Source organism: Podarcis muralis, chromosome 6, assembly GCF_964188315.1.
Source record: "Podarcis muralis chromosome 6, rPodMur119.hap1.1, whole genome shotgun sequence".
NCBI classification, from domain to species: Eukaryota; Metazoa; Chordata; class Lepidosauria; order Squamata; family Lacertidae; genus Podarcis; species Podarcis muralis.
In genome coordinates, this window is record NC_135660.1 from 71,441,732 (window position 1) to 71,457,630 (window position 15,899).

Here is a 15,899-nt window from a genome sequence, read left to right on the forward strand (position 1 = left end):
GGGGAAATATTCCTTTGGTTATTGAGAAGTCAATTTTCAGCTTAGGCAGGGGCACCTGTCCTTTTAAAATCTGTGTGGGGCTGATGGGAATTGGAGTCCAATAACTTCGGGAGGGCCACGGGTTCCCCATTCCTAATGGAAAGCATGGGTTCTTAGTTCAGGATGAAATGCTGAAGATCTTTGAAATTCTACAAAAAGTAGGATAAAAAGAGGGTTTACAGATCCCTATCTGTTGTATCCCTTTTTAAGGGAATATAAAATAAACTAGGGTGGGTCATTAGTCTACCATGTCTCCTTCTGTGTGTACAGTAGTTAATTATTATTTTGACATCATCCTTAGGGTTTTTGTTTTGTTTTGTTTTGCCCCTTCCTCTTAATTAAGCAACAAGAGTAAAAATGTTTTTAGCATTTTTATTATTTAATAATATTTGCTTATAAGCAGCTAGCAATAACAAAATGCAAATAAGCTTGGCTTGTTTGTAGTCAGATCTGTCCCCCTCCATTCAAAGCAGAGCAGCTAAAGAAAGAGTTCAAAATACTTGAGAAAGTAACACATTTCCAAACAGGTGATTGAGGGCATAAGGCAGCTCAGCTAATTGATATCAGTTATAAGTATAAACAGGAGCAAAAGTAAAAAGCTATTCAACTTCTATAATTTATAATATAATACCACATTTAAGTCAAGAAATATAAAAAAATCACAACATGGCTTTTGGCTTCATCAATCACTTTCCCTCTTTCTGAAGATGGCCTTGGGAAAAAAGATATTTAAAGGCTCAAGGTACATTAAAAGTCAGCTAATATAATATTCAGACCCATATATGAAGACATTTTGAAGAGGATTTTATTTTGATTCCTTATGTTGTTTCCTATATCTTCTAGAAAGGTCTATCTATTTTGTCAGAGATCTTTTAAAAAGCATCTCACTCACCAGTACGGAGAAAAAAATCCATCCATTTCCTAATATTGCTAATGTGCACATTACTTTTTTTGAAATGGAAATACAATAACATGTGAAGTTTTCATATTCATTACTTGTGTTGTGTTATGCAGTTTTACTATTTGTTGAATGCACAACTTTATTATATGAGGGCTCGTGAAATGATTTCACTGCTCCGCACTGAACTCGTATTCTAGTCCAGTTCCTGAACCACAGAAACTTACTGCGTTTCAGTTCTTGTTCACCTAAGTCAATCACTGTGTCACCATCCATTTGTTCATCTTCAACAGGTTGTGGTGGTTGATCACCAACTTCCCACAGGAACCCCAGGAACCTATTTGGAATATATACAATCAGCTGCCCCCATAGCAATGTTCCTAGGCCAAAGAAGATTGACCATAGCCACTGCTCTAGTGTAAGACTTGCACAACTAAAGGGCTTCCCTCCGAGCTGAACAATGATTAGTTGTGTAATCAATGTTCCCACAAAAACACAACAAAAAATGGAATTTGTGAATATTCCTGAAAAAACATTCCTTTCCCCATGAATCTTGCGCGCATTGACTTCATTAAAAATCTGCATCATTACAAATGTGTTAAAAACAATAGTGTAATGCCGGGTAGGTGGGGCATGTAGTGGTGCAGTTCGTCCATTTTCAATATCAAATAATTTTTCACCCACAAAAAGAAGTGCAAAGACAACTACAAGTTGATAAATAGCATGAAACATAATATTTTTTAGCATTGTACGGGAAATAAGAGGTTTATTTCTGCCATAAGGCTTTCGTTCCAGCAGAGTCTCTGTTGGCTTTTCTGTTGCTAGAGCAAGAGAAGCAAGTGTGTCCATAATGAGATTGACCCACAGCATCTGAACCGCTTTCAGAGGTGAATTCTGGGTGACTGCTGCTCCAATAAAAGCAACTACCACTGCTACTACATTAACAGTAAGCTGAAACTGAAGGAATTTGGAAATGCTGTCATATACATTCCTACCCCACATGACAGCTTTGACAATGCTTGAGAAGTTGTCATCAGTAAGAATTATATCAGAAGCTTCTTTAGCTACATCTGTTCCAGCAATACCCATTGCAAAGCCAACATCAGCTTTTTTTAATGCAGGCCCATCATTTGTACCATCACCAGTTACTGCTACCACTTGCCTTTGTTCTGTGATATTGCTGTTAATGATCCCTTCTACCAAGTTGTACTTGTCAGCAGGTGAGGACCTTGCAAGCACACGAAGCGTAGGCCAAATCTTGTCAATAAGCTCTTGTTTAATCTGTCCATCTGGACCACGTATTAGTCTATTAAACTCATGCCCCTCTAAGCACTCAAAGTTCTCCCCGGGTTGCAGAATTCCACATTTTGCAGCTATTGCACGAGCTGTGTTAATGTTATCCCCAGTAACCATACGTACAACAATACCAGCTCTCTGACATTTTCTTATTGCGTCAGGAACCTCAGGTCTTACTGGATCTTCAATACCTACAACTGCAATACAAGTCATGTCACTGAAAATATCATCTTCTTTGTCCCAGTTTGGTCCTGAGCCAGCTGGGAAATCTTTGAATGCTAGACATAAGGTGCGAAGTCCCCCAGAGGCCATTTGTGCAATCACATTTTTTATCACATTTTCCTTCTCTTTTTTAGTAAAGGATATAGGTTCCCCAGCAGCATCCAGTATATGGGTGCATTTTTGAAGAAGTATTTCAGAAGCACCTTTGCTAAAGAGTTGATAACTCCCATTGGGGTTTTCCAAAACTGTGCTCATTGATTTCCTTTCAGAATTGAAGGTGTATACCTTAAAGAATTTCTCTTCTGGTATCTTAGTCCTCATAGCCTCATAATCCTGCTTTAATTCCACAAGCAAGCCCAGTAAAGCACATTCAGTCTTATTGCCAATTTGAAGAGCAAGGCCTCCTTTTTTGTCAGGAGGCAGTATTTTCGAAGTATATGCACAGTTTAAAGAAATACTTTTAAGCAAATAATTCAGCATGGTTGGATGAATTAATTTAGGTTCAGGAACATGTTTATAATGTGTGCCAGCAATTAAAATTTCGACTACTGTCATTCTGTTCATGGTTAAGGTTCCTGTTTTATCTGAACAAATTGCTGTTGCATTACCCATAGTTTCACAGGCATCCAAATGTCTCACTAGGTTATTATCTTTCATCATTTGTTTCACAGAGTAGGCAAGTGAGATGGTGACTGCAAGTGGAAGGCCCTCTGGTACTGCTACGACCAAGATTGTAACTCCAATAATAAAGAACGTCACAATATATTGTATATAAATGGGTGTACATTCAGCAGTCCAAGTATGCTTCTCAATCACAAAAGTTTGAACTAAAAAATAGGCTATAAGAACAGTAACAGTGATTATAGACATTGCCAGCCCTGCTTTTCCAATCTGAACAGCCAATCTTGTGAGTTTTGCTTGTAGAATTGATTTTTCTTTTTTGTGTTTTGAAGTTTGTTCTTTTTCCTTTGTTTCGTTTCCAGCAGTTTTATGAGGGTTGGCTGGCTTTTTATGATTTGCTTTCTCATTATCTTCTCCAACTCCAAGTAAACTGAGGATAATTCCTGTTTGCGAGTTTAAACCTACAGCTGTAATAACCATTTTTCCAGAGCCTTCCATCACATGGGTACCTGAAAGCAACATGGGGTCCTCTGTCAAAGACTTCTTGACATGATCTGATTCCCCTGTGAGGCTGCTCTCATCAATTTTTAGATCATGTCCTTGAAGGAGCAAACCATCAGCTGGCAAAAGGTCACCGTATTTGATCTGTGCAACATCCCCAACCACTAACTCAGCTACTGGCACCTGTACTGACTCCCCTTTCCTGATGACAGTAAATTTCTGTTCCTTTTCAATGCGCTCCTGCAACCCCCTGAATTGTTTTTCCTTACTCCAGTCATTGAAAGCTGTTACCAACACTACACAAAGTACTGATACAAGTATTGCAAATCCTTCAATCCAGTCAGCCTCCGCTTCTTCTTCTTCATCTCCAAATTCAAGTGCATGACATTCTGCAACACTTCCTCCTGGATCATAAAAAGAAAGTCCCAGTGATATAATGGCTGCAATTTCTAAGATGCATAATGTCGTATCCTGCAGTGCTTCCCACATTAATTCCAGGAAAGTTAGGGACTTTTTAGGAGGTATAAAATTCTTTCCAAATACAGCTTTCCTTGCATCTATTTCTGATTTGGAACCCAGTATCCCAAGTGTGGGGGAAGTATTCAGCATTGCACAGATTTTAAAGATGTCACCATAAAGTTCCTTTATTTTCTTCACTGCATCTTTCTTTCGAAATTCCATCAAATGTTGCAACTCTGGGAGAGTGATCTTAAAGTCTGTTGCCTCAAAGTTGACTGGAGTCACCATCATCCTGCCTTCCTGCAGTTTACAATAACAACCCAGAAACTTTTAATAGCATTAAAACAGGGTTAGAGACATATTTTATTGCAGTTACCTAAAAAAGGCACTTCTTACAATATTAAAAAGGGCACTTTTTAAAAATGGGACAGAGGAAATGAAACTCTTTCTTTTACCATTAGCCCTAGAATGAGGTGTAGCTAGGTGTATCACAAAAACAGGAAAACTATGAGCTTCTCCATAGCTTTGTAAACCCTCCATTAACAGGTGAGGTCAAGGACTCAGCTATACAGCTGCAGATAAAACGTTTTGAATGTGTTGTAAAGTGCAATATACAACTGTGACACTAGATGACGACTGTGAGCTATAGGAAATTCAATGCATTTTTCAAAACGATTAAAAAAAAACATTTCCACAAATTTTTAACATGTGTGTAGATTCCATGCAAATGTACTCCAACAGTGATTTGTGTCAGTTTTCCACAACACCATGTTCCAGATCAGGCTTCCTCAAACTCGGCCCTCCAGATGTTTTGAGACTACAATTCCCATCATCCCTCACCACTGGTTCTGCTAGCTAGGGATCATGGGAGTTGTAGGCCAAAAACATCTGGAGGGCTGAGTTTGAGGAAGCCTGTTCCAGATGCTTCTCAAACACAGTAAGTTGTGATTTGCCATATGTTTCAGTGACCTCTCCTAAATCTAGTAAAAAAATCATGTTAATATTTTAACAGCTTTGGGGACAATTATACCCGTACTGGAATGAAAGAAAAACTGCACAAAACTACTAAGAGATGGAGTGATCCTGAAAAATGCTGTTAAATATTTTAGTTATTCTTTATGTATGCAGATGCTCAGATCAGATTCTTTCCATTTCTTGTGAGAAAGGAGCAGAGGGTGAAAACTGACTTGTCTATTGCAATAATACACAATTTACTTATTTCACTTAATATCACTACACATGGTATTATGGTTAGTAATACCCCACAGGTTTACAATGCCCTTCCCACAATCAATTAGAATGCTCCTTGTGTTTTTTACATTATCAGTTTTTTATATATTGAGCAGAACATGCTGGCTCTGCTTTTGGGATAATTCTAACTCACACTGTAAGACACTCTCAAAGGTGTCTGTGTCATATGAGAATGTTTCAATCGGCAAGCGGTGTCATATAGTGGAAGATGACCAACACTGCTCAAACTCACAAACCATGGAAAAAAAACACCTGGCTGTTGCAATTCCAAATCATCAAAATCTTTCTGCTTGGTGCATTGAAAACAAACCAGCCAACCAGAAATATCTCCAGAATTCCTTGCCCGTGAATCCAGAAGTGTCAGTAGCAGTATTTTCGGTTTTCAAGAAGGTTTGACACTGACTGCTTACCCATGAATGCTTGGGGAGTGGCAGTTTATGGGTGAGTCATGGTGCCAGATCGCCTGGAGCCTAAATCTGGTCTGCACAGCCAGTGACTGAGCAGGCCAGCTGCAGGGTGTCTGATTCAAACAGGCCAATCAGGAGAGAGTGGAGAGGCGTGGTGATGGAGGCAGATTTGGTGTGGGATGTCTCCAACCAGGTCCTAACCAGAGATTTAGAATGGGAGCTGTGCCTTGCCTCTGCCTCTCTGATCATCGATGGATTCTCCACCTTGTCTAGGATGGTGTGGCCTGGACAGTGTTGGCTTGACATTGGTATTGAATGTTCAGCTGCCGTATTCAGAGTCTGGGAGAATATTTTTCTTGCTGACAAATTGGCTGGTCTGTAGGTTTTCGCCTGCCTCATAGCAATTGTCATAATTTATGGTGGATTTGAATTTTAGCCAAATGAGTACCCTGTTAAAGGGGTCCAGGAGGATATTTATGTCCTGGAGCCAACATAGGGCTGATGAGCCATAGTACCCTTACCTCTGGCAGTCCTAAGGATAGCGCCCCAGTTTGAGTCATAGGGCAACCTTCCATCCAGAGTAACCCAGCTCAGGCAGACTGGCTGATGCAGAATTCATAGCCAATGCCTTTTCCAAAGCCTGCTTACACCTGTAATCAATATTGTTGTGGCCTATTTCAACCCACGCACTGGTGTCATAAATCTTAATCCTTCCTGGGGCTATCCCGGATGGCCCACATGCTTCTGTGCCTGGGTATGCAATTGCAAATTATGTGCAAAAGAAGCATGGTGATTCTCCTTTCTTCCATGAATAACCACAAATCCAAGCCTAAGATTGCTCTTTTGTTATAATAAAAACTAAAACTGACTTTGACACCTGTGACCTGATCGTATTCACATATGCTTCACTACACTATCAAATGGTGGTGATTCGCTTAAATGGCTACATGGTTTGGAAGCTGAACAACCCAAAATGGAGTGGAAATCTCAAAGTACATCTCTTCCTCTACATACATAGCTACATGCCCAAGAATAAAATTAGGTAGTCTCAGAACCACTAGGACCTGCTACTTCTAACACCTAGAAAAGGGGAATGTGCCATGTTTGCAGCCAATGCAATGAAAGCAAATCACTTTGCTACGTTTGCAAGGTCTGCAAAATTATTATAAAACTCATAGTTATTACAATGTGTGTGTGTGTGTTTTGGATTGAGCTGACAACACCTCTGGTTCTCTTTTACAATACATGTATATGCATGCTTGTATGTATATGCATGCTTTCATGTATAATGAATATTTATATAGAGATGGTACTATTTCTTTTGCTTTTCTGTGAAGTAGTGATATGGTCAATTTTAGTTCCTTAAAAATGTAATGGGAAATATGCAAACTGGGCCAGGCTACCAGTTCTGTATGAGCAGTAGTTTAATTCAAATGCTAGGCCTGAAAAGGCTTCTTTTCTGAGAATCATTCACAATGAAAATGACTTAAAAAAAAAAAAAATCACATACCCTAAAATAAAGAATCCAGTTGTTCCTTATTCACAGAAATACACCTGGATGGCTGCTGTTCTCTTTCCAGTGGCATTTGCCAAATTTCAAGGAAATAGGCCCTGGCTAAAATGCTATAATGGCAAAGCAAAAGATTACTTAGCAATAACGATAGTTCTTAAATTGCTTTTTTTTTTTTTTTACAAACAGACAATGCAACAAAGCTAGTCATAATATTACTAATATTCTAGATTATAAACAATTTTTTATAAGAGAATCTGACCATCTTATTGCTTGAAGTTAAGATTTAAGCTTTTTTTCTAAAAAACCTATCTCATTGTCTTGTTTAGATATTGTTTAATGCTCCCCATTTTCCAAGGGACAGGAAATTTAAGGGGTAGCCTTTTATATGCTCAGTTAGACAGTGAGGCAAGAACCCTTTAGATATTTGTAACACCTATTTATTTATAAATAAAACTTGGGTGACAAGGGGTGCTTCCAGACTACCAATATTTTGCTGTTGTATTTCAATCACATACCAGCAAATTCAGGTTGGGCAATTAAAGTGGATTGGGTGTTCTTGTGCAACAAACGCACTTCCAAAAGTAAAAATAGGAACCTGACATTTTGTGGAATAAGACTTGCTTGATGCTGTGTAATATAAATTCCTTGCAAATATTGTGCAAACAAATCATGATGAATTCTCAATCAACAGACCACTTGGAAGTGTCTTATTTCTCAAAAACAGTATATAAAGTGGCAAACATACGCTTTGACTGTACCACTTTGAACTACAGATGGGGGCTCGTATAGTATGCTAATAGGAGTGAGGGGTAAAGGTAAAAGTAAAGGGACCCCTGACCGTTAGGTCCAGTCGTGACAGACTCTGAGGTTGTGGCGCTCATCTCGCTTTATTGGCCGGCGTACAGCTTCCGGGTCATGTGGCCAGCATGACTAAGCGAGTGAGGGGTAGAACCCATCAGATTAAAAGTTAGACACTCTTCTTTTTGAAATCTAGTTTTCTATGTGCAGATAATTATTTTCTGTGAAGGAGAATTCAATTATGTAAGCTTTGTAAAGCTCTTTTTCTGCCAGTTTAAGGCAAAAACTCAATATATTCTTCCTCCTTCCTTCTTCTCTTTCCTTTCTTTGAACTTTCATACACAGCAGTGTTTATTTGTGTGTGGGGGTGTGGAGGTCATAATGTCCTTGGTGCAAAGGAAAAAGGTTGAGTCCACTTCTTGTGGCTGCTTTTGTTTATTTTATTTTAACCCCCAGATGCATTAATTGCAACAACACATTTAATGTAACCTGTAGTTTGGCCTTTGCCCTCAATCATAGCAGTTAGGGTTTGACCTTAATTTGAAACACTTATCAACTGGTAACCAAGCACTGTCAGTTATCAAATTACACAAAACACTAAAGGTAAAGGTAGAGGGACCCCTGACCATTAGGTCCAGTCGTGGCCGACTCCGGGGTTGCGGCACTCATCTCTCTTTATTGGCCGAGGGAGCCGGCGTACAGCTTCTGGGTCATGTGGCCAGCATGACTAAGCCGCTTCTGGCGAACCAGAACAGCGCATGGAAACGCCGTTTACCTTCCTACTGGAACGGTACCTATTTATCTACTTGCACTTTGACATGCTTTTGAACTGCTAGGTTGGCAGGAGCAGGGACCGAGCAACGAGCTCACCCTGTTGCGGGGATTTGAACCGCCAACCTCCTGATCAGCAAGTCCTAGGCTCTGTGGATTAACCCACAGCGCCACCCGCTAGCAAGATGATAATTTACCTTTTCAACCACTGGAAGATTACAATTGTCCCTTAGATAATTTATAGTCCATGACATTTATAACTGAATGTGCATATGTAAAATTCAGACATCTTGAAGTGATGTTGTATGTGTTGAATAATACCTTGTCTGAATGCACTATCATGTGGTAAGAGGATGGAACATAAGCCCTAATGAAAGGATGTAGGACTGCCCTGCCCACCACACACCTGTTGTTAATCCACCATCTACCCATACAGTGGTACCTCGGGTTACATACACTTCAGGTTACAAACTCCGCTAACTCAGAAATAGTACCTCAGGTTAAGAACTTTGCTTCAGGATGGGAACATAAATTGTGCTTCGGTGGCGCGGCAGCAGCGGGAGGCCCCATTAGCTAAAGTGGTGCTTCAAGTTAAGAACAGTTTCAGGTTAATAAAGGAACTCCGGAACAAATTAAGTACCTAACCTGAGGTACCACTGTATACCCTGACATCCTTGAATTTGGCTGCATGCCTGAAAGCGTCCTGTACAGCTATATGTGCATAGAAGCAGCCACATGGTCAGGATCCCTGTGAAATCATGGTTTGAAATCATGGACAGGTGTACAGCTGGAGGCTGCTCACCCTTCCCACCGAAAAGGTGAATGCTTTCATCTCACAGAGCATTCCACTACTGATTTGAAAGCTACCATTCAAAGGAGAATCCACAAAAAACTGATTAATCAGAACAAGAAGGTTGCTTCTGTTCATTGGAATATGAACAGAGGCAATGTAGTCATTCCCGTAACAGTTATTATTTCATATGTGTTAGTTGCTTTCTTCACAAAAATGACCCAAATAACTTTACAGTAAAATGAATCAAAACAAACACAACCAATGCATTCTAAAAACATACAGCTAAAAGACAGGCTTTACAGACCTTACCCCATTAAACAAATGCCTGAAACCCTTTATAATAAGAGTCAAAAGCCAGGCAAAGAGGAAAGTCTTCCTGGCACTTAAAAATAGATAAATATGAAACCAGGCATGCTTTCCTGGGGATAACCTGACACAAAGGGCAGGGGGAAGGACATAAGCGAAAAGGCCTGTTCTCTGGATATAATCCTCCAGTCCTCCTGTGGAAGGGGCACACAGATGGCAGTCACAGAGGTGGGCTTTGAAGCACTATCTTCTACTACAGATATTAATTGACCAAACAATGCTAAGATGATTGCATTATAATTAATTACTGCTGTTAGTGTCATGGCCATTCCACTTTTTCTACATACATTTCAGCTATAAATTAATTGCGGCAAACTCTGCCATTTATATTTCATTGCATTTATTTGATACCTTGCATATTTTTTTCTACTTCTGTCTGAGAAGAGCAGTTGTGCATTGGAAAGACCATGAAAGCTTACTCCAGAATCTATTTGTTACTAGAGGTATTACAGGACTCTCTGTTCTTAATAGGCTACTCAAGATCTCAGAAGCTAAATCATTAGCATAGGTAGTTTGATTACCTGAACAGGGGACCTCAGTCAGCAGAAGGCACTTTAAACTGAAAGGATCAGCATCCTGACAGGTAAAGAGAAAGGAAGGGAGAATAGGATTAGAATGATAGATTATCAACAGTCGTGTGGACTGAAACAATAATTATAAGCTTTATTGCAGGAACAGCTAGGTAAATGTTTCCTATTTGTATGTAGACAGCCAGAGCAGAATTTATTGTTTTCACGGGAAAGAATTCAGTGTCTCTTTCTACAGTAGCTACACATGGGCCCTTACTTTTAATTTTGACAGGAATTGAGTTGCTTTATCTGATTCAGGGCCCCCTGAAAATTTTCAGCAAGGTGGTGGTTGCATGCCCCCTGTGAGGCATGCTCGCAAGCCACGGGGTGTCCACATGGCATGGCAGCACACCCTGTGGTATGTGCACATGGCATGCTGACATTGTGCAGCTCTAGCCCCCTCAATTGCAGGAGCAAGGCAGTGCACATGTCTCCATGGCCACTGTGGCATTAATGTTTGTCTTCACTGGAAAATTTACAGCCGTGCCCATTTAGCAAGGAGTGTGCATGCAGTATAAAGCCTGTGCCTTGTCACAAGCTGAAGAGTGAGGACATGAAGGCTCTCGTGTGGTGGAAGACAGGAAATAGTAGCTAGATAATGAGATGCAGCTGTAGCCAAATCATTAAGGGGCCACAAGGGTGAATTGAGGATACCTGGTCTCCTATTCCCAAGGAGCTGTAACCTTGTTAACATCTTCAAACTGAGCAGTAAGAATTGGAGGTATTTGCAGCACCTACCACCTCCTGGTGGGCTTTGTTCACCCCAAAATCAGTATCTCCTGGCAGCAAGAACTACTGAAGAGGGTGGTGGACTTTCCACTTCTGCACATGAAGTTCTAAAGAGGTGTTACAGCTTTTGGGTGTTGTGAGGGCCCTGATCCTGTTAGGGTTGTGTTTTGGTTGAATGTGGGAATGTGTGCTGCTGCCCCAGGGTGAGAGGATAGAGAAGTTAAGGGAGACTGACCACATCTCAAGTGGAAATTGGTGGCTGACTAGGGTGAGAGCTTTATTTCTCAGCCATATGATAACCATATGTGTTTGTTAAATGAAGGGTTGGGTGAATGGTGTGAGGTTCTTATTTGGGTTGGTGTAGTCCTAAATTAGATATGATTTTATTCTCACTGTGAGGCTGCCAGCGTTTTAGTATACTCTCCCTGTTTTATTTCTGAAGAGCAAACTGGCATCATCAGGAGTAGTTTAAAAATATTGATACAGGACAACAGAACTGGCAGGCTAATGACTTTCAGCAGCAACCAAGTGTGTATGGTCTTTTTGTATATGTATTCAGGGGATTGTTGGGGTTGGCAACTGTTAAGAGTGAAGGAAAGGGTGTTCGCATGTGGGTTTGTTTTTGTGTGGGTGAAAGTGCAGGTAGATTGGGATATGGATGGTTAGTAGGTACTGGATAGTGAAATCCTCTTTTATAGATTTTGGTGCTCTTATTGTTTTCTACACTATATTTACATTTGCTTGATTTCCTTGTGGCTTGCTTTGCACTTTATAAGTGGTATATAAATGGTAGTAGTAGTAACAACAACAACAACAACAACAACAACAATATACTACTACTATTCATTTCATTTCTACACCACTTTATACTTTGGGGGGGGGGGAATCTCAAATTTGTCTACAGTCTGCATGAAAACATCAAAGTATATAGTATACATCACTGAAGGTAGTTAAATATGTTGCTTTGAATGTCTAACAAAAAACTAAAATATCTTAAAAGATTTTTATTTTATTTTTAAAAAAGCATTACAAAGGAGATCAACTATAGAATGCTGATAGCCTGACTTATTCTAAATAGTGTTTCCTCCAAAACTTTCTATAGCCCATCTGAAGACACAATTCAACCTGCTGCTATAAAATAAAATTCACCAGAAATTGCTTTAACAACAAAGGCTGGAGCAAGCACATATAGCTCTCCCTACATAGCTCTCCCTACAGCCTGGAGCTAGATGTTTTTACTAGGGCAAATCCAATTGAGTCCCTGGATATCTTTACTCGGACTCAAGTTCTACTGATGTTTAATAGGAATTACTTCCTAGTAAATGTAATTAGGATTGCACCCTTCATTCTATAATATGTACAGACTGGTAGGCACCATTTTAGTGACTATGTACGCCTCTCCCAGCTGATACATTCTGCCTGTATCCAATTTCACTCAAATTTATTTCACCATTTCCCATACATTCCTGAACTCTTTTCTCCATAAAAATCAAGCAAAATGTTCTAGTAAAATATTTTCATAGGCAACTTATTGTCAATAGCAGTCTCTTAGCTTGTTTACATTTTTTCAAAAACAACGAATCTATAAGGTCTAAAGTTGCAGATTACATACTCCTTGTTTGTATTCACAAATTCTTTAGATTATCTTCTATGTCTTCCTCCAAAGGAGAAAGGAAGGCTCTTATCTTCATTTTTCTCCATTTCCACATATAGAGACAAAGGTATTGCAAGATGGTTGAAAATCAACTTGTTATACTTTCCAGTATTTGTAAGCAGTCAGGGAATATTAATAGACAAACTTGGAAACGGGTATATCTGACTTCTCAAAGGTAAACACTGTGGCAGGGGAAGATCAGTCTTATGTCCTTTTCTACTAAGTACTAGATAAAATAGTCAAATCAAACACACAAATCATTATGTTCTGCTTTGTTTTTAGCTAGGGAGGGAGGGAGGGGACAGCCTAGCCTGCTAATGTGCATTTAACAGCATCTTGATATGTGGAATTTGGCAGATTAAGCCAGCATTATCACCTGGTAATGTCCAACTATAACATGGGTGAGTCTAGTTTAAATGGAAGAATTTTCTAGCTGCCGTACCTTGTAAACATTCAAAGCTGTTTTTTCCTGGTAGGGCTCCTGTGTCTTTAACAGCTGCTTGGCTGGCAGAAATTTAGCAAGCAAAGCTTTCCCCCTCATTTCACCTCCATACTGAAAAAACTTCACCAACTAAGTTTCTGCCTGTCAGGCAGCAATGATAGGCTTGTCAGAAAAAGTTGTTAGCTTATTAATCTCCTGCACCTTACACAGCATCCTTAATTATCTAAACTACTGTACAATCCTAACCTGCATTTTTCCTTCTGTTCTTTTCTAGTTCCCTGTTCCCAACTCAGCCCTAGCTCAAGACTTGCAGCAATACTTTGACCTAGCTCCAAGGTTCAAGAAAGACTGTAATAGCTCTATATCTCAGCCTCTTTCATTTCCCCATATCAACCAGTAACTGCTCAAAGTGGCAGTTACAGTAAGATGGGAGCTGGAATCAGAACACTTCCATCAACCAATGACATGTGGCTTATGGTTACATTTCTTTTAGTTCTGACTCTGTTACCCACATGCTTATAGGGCTTGTTTCTTGGACCAAATCAAGGTGCTGGTTTAGGCCTTTAAGCTTTCTATTCTGGAAACAGGGTATTTTATGTACTACCTTATCCCATATGAAATGACCCAATATTAGGCAGAAGAGAGGATTTGGTCTTTACTATGGTTGCCAATATGGTGTTTCCACAAATGAAAGTACACTAATGGGAGAAGCTACAATTGGCGGACTTTCCTCTTTTGGGCTGCTTTTACAAGTCCAAGGCCTTATGTAGGGCCTGGCCATGGCACTTAATGCCTCCCCCCCCCCTTCATACATGGGATGAAGGGGCATCCTGCACATTTTTGTCAGGTGAGGCTTTTCTAGATATGCAAAAACTTTAAACAGTAGTGATAACTTACAGAATTCATTTCCACAAAATGTGATGACAGTCATCAGTTTAGGTGGCTTTAAAAGTGTATTAGGCAAATGAAAGAGGATAAGGCTATCATTTGTTACTAATAATGATGGCTATACTCTGTCTCCAGGAACAGATACATGTTAAATTCCAAACGCTGGGGATCATGAGTGGGGTGAGTGCTGTGGTGCTTCCTATAGGCATCTGGTTGGCCACTCTGAGAACAAGATACTGGACTAGACAAGCTTTTTGCTTGATCCTGCCAGGCTCTTTATCTTTCTTTACAAAGTTATGGAAAAATGGCACCAACTAAATTTCTTCGTGTTTGGTAATTGATAAAAGTTGAGAGCCCTGCAAGAAAAGCAATGTTGGTAGCCCAATGAGATATTTTTTCTTTTGTGGCAGAAAGGGCTTGGTGGACTTCTTGTGAATGTTTTCTTTAATATGTCATTGGTGCAACAATAGGGCATTAGAGGTAGATTTATACTGGACCATTCATACATCATTCCTCTTTATTACTTCTGGTGATGCTTCCCCAGAGTTACCATATTGTTCTGAATTGGGGCAGGGACAGACTCCCCAAATGGGTGCGGGTGGCGTGGTGGTCTAAACCACAGAGCCTAGGTTTGCCGATCAGAAGGTCGGCGGTTTGAATCCCCATGACAGAGTGAGTTCCTGTTGCTCGGTCCCTTCTCCTGCCAACCTAGCAGTTCGAAAGCACATCAAAGGGCAAGTAGATAAATAGGTACCACTCTGGCAGCAAGGTAACAGTGTTTCCGTGCGCTGCTCTGGTTTGCCAGAAGTGGCTTAGTCATGCTGGCCACATGACCCGGAAGCTGTACGTCAGCTCCCTTGGCCAATAAAGCGAGATGAGCGCTGCAACCCTAGAGTCATCCGCAACTGGATCTAATGGTCAGGGGTCTCTTTACCTTTATCTTCTCCTAATATACCGTATTTTCCGCACCATAGGACGCACCGGACAATAGGACGCACCTTGTTTTAGAGGGGGGAGAACAAGAAAAAAAAATTCTCCCCCTCTCTGTCCAGCGCCCCTTCAGCTGTCCATGGAGGCACAGGTCAAATCTGTATCCAGGGCAGCTGTTTACCAGCTCCATCTGGTACGTAGGCTGAGACCCTATCTGCCTGCAGACTGTCTCGCCAGAGTGGTGCATGCTCTGGTTATCTCCCGCTTGGACTACTGCAATGCGCTCTACGTGGGGCTACCTTTGAAGGTGACCCGGAAACTACAACTAATCCAGAATGCGGTAGCTAGACTGGTGACTGGGAGCGGCCGCCGAGACCATATAACACCGGTCTTGAAAGACCTACATTGGCTCCCAGTAAGTTTCCGAGCACAATTCAAAGTGTTGGTGCTGACCTTTAAAGCCTTAAACGGCCTCGGTCCAGTATATCTGAAGGAGCGTCTCCACCCCCATCGTTCTGCCCGGACACTGAGGTCCAGCTCCGAGGGCCTTCTGGTGGTTCCCTCACTGCGAGAGGCCAAGTTACAGGGAACCAGGCAGAGGGCCTTCTCGGTAGTGGCGCCAGTCCTGTGGAACGCCCTCCCATCAGATGTCAAAGCGATAAACAACTACCTGACATTCAGAAGACATCTGAAGGCAGCCCTGTTCAGGGAAGTTCTTAATATGTGACATTTTAGTGTATTTTTCATCTTTG

At 40.7% G+C, this 15,899-nt stretch overlaps 1 pseudogene across 2 annotated transcripts; it reads right to left on the minus strand.

Annotated features, from left to right (window-relative positions):
* Positions 1-397: 397 nt before the first annotated feature.
* Positions 398-13,783, minus strand: LOC114597179 (plasma membrane calcium-transporting ATPase 1 pseudogene; annotated as a pseudogene). Of its 2 annotated transcripts, none has more exons than XR_013393273.1 (4): positions 13,576-13,783; positions 10,457-10,511; positions 7,205-7,317; positions 398-4,336 (listed from the first exon to the last, which is right to left on the minus strand). The product of XR_013393273.1 is annotated as a plasma membrane calcium-transporting ATPase 1 pseudogene, transcript variant X2 (transcript). The 2 variants fall into 2 exon arrangements; XR_013393272.1 differs by having other exon boundaries at positions 12,846-13,783.
* Positions 13,784-15,899: the final 2,116 nt, after the last annotated feature.